The 6000-nt window shown below is 41.7% G+C and overlaps 1 protein-coding gene across 2 annotated transcripts in view; it reads left to right on the top strand.

Moving 5' to 3' along the window:
* The window catches only part of LOC100745903 (complexin), a 329300-nt gene that overhangs the window by 311461 nt on the left and 11839 nt on the right, over positions 1-6000 (top strand). The window lies entirely within an intron of this gene.

Below are 6000 nucleotides of genomic sequence, written 5' to 3'. Positions count from 1 at the left end.
GGGCGTCAAAGGTGACGCTGACGAAGAAGAACGAGAGGAACGGGTAGAAAAAAAAAGAAGAAGAGGGGAGAAAAAGAGCCGCGAAAGTAGAGAACCGAAGAACAAGACGGCTGACAACGTAAGAACAACGAGCTGCAACCCGGGCGAGGTCGACGTGGGAGAAAGGAAGAAGAACGGCAGACAACGACGACGGGAGAAGCGAAGAGAGAAGATTGAACTTAACTGGGGTCAAATTGACTCTAGTAGGGAGTCCCTGCATTCAATATGGCGACTTCCTAATAGAGTCAGGCTGACTCCTTTTAAGACGTTCAACGGACCATCGTAAAAGTACTTAAGGATGCGCACGTCGAAACAAGTTAAGGCTACTTGTACTACAAAGTGTCGGTTATAATGCGATAAAAGCATTGACGACAGAATCGGTATCGGTGCGTTATTCCTAGAGAGTGTGTCAGCGTTACGCGAATGGAAAATGTACACTCCTGTCCGTAAGTATTAGGACGCTCGCTGGTTTCACGCGAAACGTGACAATTAATCTAAATTATCGAGGAGACGAGTAATCGACGAGTATTTCGTGGAATTTGCGCAAACTGTATATTTGCAGAAATTACAGAAATACAGTAAATTACTGTAATAATACTATATTGGTTTCTATAGTCTTTCAGCCTAAATTCTGTCTGAAAACTCGAAGAATTCTGCAGAAAATCTGAATCTTTTGTAGCATATATAACGCGAAATATCAATAAATACAAGACAGATACTTTAATCTTATTGTATGGCATCGATGAGATTATAATATTATAATATTGAATATGGTTTCTTCATAGTCTACCGTCCTATAAAGTGTGCTAATATTTATAAAATGAGAAGTAAACGATACGCAGCTTTTAAATATACACGAGAATTATTTGCACATTTGTACATTTATCGTACTGTTAGCTATTTAACTACGATATATCATACTACGACGTTACGTACTGATAATTTCGCGAACAAAGTGAAACGAGCATTCATAACATCTTTTCCCGATTTTGCATGCAATGAACGTATCAGGCAATAAATTCTCGCTTTGTAGAAAGAGCACCGTGAAATTACAGATTTTAATGTAGCCACAGTTGCAGTCACGTACGCCCAATTAGAAAATTAATTTACGTAATTGGTACATCAAATTTAATTAAACTCTTGTAATTACAACGTACTGATTAATAAAATATCATAAACGATGCGTATCGGTGGCACTTTCGAAATTGTTTATCGGCCACAACAGATAAAAATTAAACAGTAAAATTCCCTTTCTCTCGAAATGAAACGAATGGTGACACAACAATAATGGCATGATATATCGGTAAACTGCGAATGCTTACGCATTTATAGAAAACCTCAAGGCAAAAAAAAATGCACATAATGCGACAAACGTGTAAAAATTGTATAGAATATAAAATCTCTTTCCAAACCGAAGGAAACAAATATTCTTTCTCTTTTTTGAGAACCAAACAAAATGCTAGATAGAAAATTTTATGCGATAAGAGCACAGTACTCGTTATAGTATTCGACGAGTGAAACGAATCTCTGCTTAGATCCCATTGCTTTAGACGTGTTCGTAAGTATATCAGTTTGCATAAACTGCATAAACTGCATAAACACCCTATTTTCCCCTTCTTTTTATTTTTTTCAATTTTCACGGGAACGGCGACAGGAACAACGCGACAGAAATATTCGCTGATCGTGAAAAATAGTCATGATTCGGCAGAAATTGAAAATTGAACACGCACCGGCGATTCGCCAGTTACAAAAGTTGATGAGAATATCGCGATGTCATTGCGCGCCGAATTCCTTTAGAAATGAAATCACGGCGCGAGTGACACGCTTGTGTAAAGAAATCGTAATTTCCAGCGATGTAATTAATGAAAACAGTTCCCGTTCAACGAAAAATCGATCTTTCGCCTCTGTCGTGCTCGAAATACACATGGAAACGTGGTTCGACTGTTACCCTCCCCCCCCGGGATTCAACAACGAACAATTTACAAATAGTTGCGTTTGCTTCGTAACCAGCGATGCTTGTACCGCGCTCGCACCGTCACGTGACAATTAGGCTGATTGTGAGAGACAGAAACTGCGCGAATACTAATGCTGTAACAAGATAGCTAGACAACATTGCGAACTAGGGATTTGACAACGTTCGCAAAGTTTCCGCTGTTACGAACACGTGTTACCATCGAACGATGTTGAGATACCATAAATATAACTGGTTTCGTGAAAATCCATTTACTTTACGTAAAACCAAGCTTTCTCGCCTTTTTCATAGTCATCGTCTTATTAAAAAATACCGATTCGTCACTGGTAGATATCCACGTTTATACCATTAGATGCTTCATTATATTTATTATCCGTAAATTTTCACCAAATTGCTATGAATCTCCTATTTAATTCGTTTAATTAATTACCAGATTAATTACCACGTTCTGCATTAGCAGATGTCGTAATACTTATCAACGAGTGTGTATGTCGTTATATTGATGGATATTCAATCGTTTTCCTAATAATCTCGGATAATTATCACATCTTCTGTGTACATCTTTATACGTACACATACTTACCATACACGTAACAACGGATCTGAACAACGGCAACTGGCAACGTGCAGAACTTAGCATTCGTACGCACTTCAAACTTCTAACTCCGTATCGTTGAACCAGTACGTCATATTATAACCAAAACATACCATTAGACATACGGCGTAACGCTTCTTGAACTAGTTTTTAACAAGGAAACTGGTTACTAAAAATGTGCTGGGTAAAAATGTCGCAATGCGACGTGGCTTGCAGATGCGTCTAGGACACACATACAGATGCAGCCATCCAACACGAGCATACAAATCACAGAACGTAGCACCCGTGGCGAAAGAACGTTTGAAGACTTCCGGCCGTGATACGCGCGAGTGCGTCGCAATTATGCAAAGTGTTACGAGTCGCTGGGATTGCTCAACTTTTAGGATTAAAAAAACCAGAGGGTCGAGAGGCAGGGGCCGATAATTAAAAGGCGTTCCTTGACGCAAACGTAACGTCACGAATTTGAAATTCCACGTGAGACGCGCTCGTAAACGTTGTATCGCAGAGGCGCGCGGTGCGTGTCGAGAAGCATTAATTAACGTCAGGATCGGTGCATCACATTTGACATCGTTGGGAGACTGGACCGCCGTTTGTACACGCGCTATCTGTCTCCTTCGCGCGGCTTCACGGTGCCTGGGACGCGCCACTGTACACCCATTACGAACGGCCGCGTTGCTAATGGAACGGAACAGCGGAAAAACAAAGAGAGACAGATTTATCGGCAATACCCGTTAGCCCAGAGCAAACCGAATTTCTACTACGCTAATTAAATAAACCCAATCAACTTTTCCTATTTCTAAATATACTCGTCCCTCCGCCCTCGTGGTACGGTCGAACCACCACTGTCAGACTACTGCAACTTCTGTTCGAAAATGTCGCGAAAATCTTTCTGTAAATCGACCTGTAAATTTTCTCGTTGCTCGTGTTTAGGTGCGTTATTTTAGTTCTGTGACTCGAGTTCGAAGAAAACTGCGTAAGTCGATACATATTTATATGTACACTGTGTTCACCACTGTGAAACCACCTTACGAGATTTCTACACGTACGAGACGCGAGATACAAAGGGACAAGATACGATTAGAAGTATGGGGAGTGGAATTGTCGAACCGATTGAAAATAAGAGAGAAAGCCGTGCATTGTTCGTGGTTACAATTTCATTTTATTGTACTTTCGATAAAATAGAATAAACTATTCCGTTATATTGGATCTGCGGATATGAGGCAAGAAATAAACTAGCTTTTCCCAGCGAATATAATTCAGTGTTACCTGGAGACGTTGCTGGTCGATATGATTTCAAACACTTCGTTTCTTATCACATTTTCACATTTCCTAACCAATCGCGTATTCACGTCGACGTACTTCTATCGAGTCACGCTATGATACAAAAGAAAAGGTTTTATACGTTGAAATCGAAGAAAACCGAGTGAAACAGAATACCTAAGTAAGGCGAAACCTTTACAGCCCTGGAATTCCATCTCTTCCCGTAAGATTCCAATGATAAATGTCACGGAAAAATGAATTCCAATTTGTTATTATTTCGTAGCAGAACAGCCAGCGAAATATGCGTCTGAATTTTGATTGGGCAAAGTTTTTCGCAGAAAATCCCTCGTGACAACGATATCGAATCGGACAGCGCGTCTAGTGAAAGACGCGTGTAGTCGCATGGCGCGGTAACAAAAGAGCGATACGAGACTCGGGACAAAACGCGAAAAGCCTTTGCAAAAAGGGAGACGAGAGGGCCGAACAACGGAGAACAACAACGAAACAGACGGAGAATTTATAGTGTTTGTAGATATAGCCGCAATACGCGTATTCCACGGTCGGTTACAATGCCACGATAGAGGCAACCGGCACCCGTACAGCCGATCACGTGTCTGGCTTGTACCGCAATCGGGCTCATTGTCTGCCGACAAGAGTGGCGTGGATACAAAGCTGAGTTACTCGCTGCATGTAGCTAGGTAGCGAGCGGGTGCAGCCGTCATTGCGGTTCGATGCAACTAGACAATCTAGTGTAAATAGGGGTACGGCGGCGCGGGTATGTTGTTACGTGCCGATCTCCTGTTGCAGATCCTCGAAATCATGAGGCAGATTCGATGATACGAAGCCGAGATTGAAATTGTCCAGCTAATACGATTACGGAACACTGCGTGAGAGCTGGCTAATAGCCGCGCGTCGATGCTCCGTGTGATGGACGTGATTGACTGTTTGAGTTTTAAGCCGATTGTCCGAAAACGATTCTTCCGTAATCTGACCATTCCGATTTCATGCCACCGTGACTGTGGAAATGGTAAAAGCAAAGATCGTGAACGGCAACAAATGACAGTTATTAGAAAATGTCAGCAGACAATGTTTTCGATTTACGATACTAGCGTCGCGACTCGAAATATCGCTGACAATACGACATGTGATATTCGCGGCGACAGAAGTCACGACTAGACGGATATTTATGCTCTTATGGCAAGTTTAAAGTTACGGAAAATGTACAGGAAAAGTTTCGTCTAAATAGAAGTCATCCAGGGCCATTCGCGGTGTTTCCTTGTAAATTAATGGGAACAGCCAAAGGCTTCTCGATAGGATCGCACATAAATCGATATTTGGTCGTGAGATAACTTTTTACGTCGCCGATGTTTTTGTGGCTGTCGTTGTTCATTAAATTCGAGGCACGAGGGGATGACACCTCCTTTAAAACGCTTTCGATGTTAAAGTCTGAAAGAAAGGTTGTCGCTCTCGGCTACTTCGTCGCGTTACTACAACTTTCTTGTTAGCGAAGTTTGGAAATATACTGTCGTCGAGTGTCTTCAACGTGGCTACGTAGCGGTGCGCCAACTTCGATCGAGAAAACTTCGCGACTGAGCTTCTCGCACTTTGGTCAAAGGTATCTGTCTATCGCGTCAAAGAAAATCTGACCGGAATACTCGTTAACGGGTCCCGGGCGTTTCCTCTCCGCTTGCTTCACAGAAAGTCAATAGCAAAACAAAACACAGACCGAACGTTCGTACGAAACGTTGTTTCGTTTGAAGATCATCCATCGTAAACGCTCGTGTAAGTACGTTTCGTTTAACTACGCAGACGAACGTGGATCAGGATTAACGTAGAATAGGATTTAAACGACGACCCAACAGATATCGAGCGAAGAGCATTTGTTACGTGACTCGTAAAACTTGTCGAATTCGTGCTCCGACTTGGTGAAACGTATATTACTATCTCTATAGTCTATTTTTTAATCGATTGGGAGGCTACACCTTCAGACGTTTAAGCATAAATAAAATTTGGCAACTTTTCTTACAAGTAGTTGCAAGATCTCTGGACTTGACATTCTATTTTACTCGATTTTCTCAATTTCTTTGTTCGCAAGTGGAATCCCTTTTGAAAGCTTCGAGAAACTTAAAACGAT

The sequence above is a fragment of the Bombus impatiens genome, unplaced genomic scaffold (assembly GCF_000188095.3).
Source record: "Bombus impatiens unplaced genomic scaffold, BIMP_2.2 scf_0452, whole genome shotgun sequence".
In the NCBI taxonomy this organism is placed as follows: Eukaryota; Metazoa; Arthropoda; class Insecta; order Hymenoptera; family Apidae; genus Bombus; species Bombus impatiens.
The sequence above is the reverse complement of the archived record's forward strand: the minus strand, read 5'-3'. Positions and strand labels throughout refer to the sequence as shown.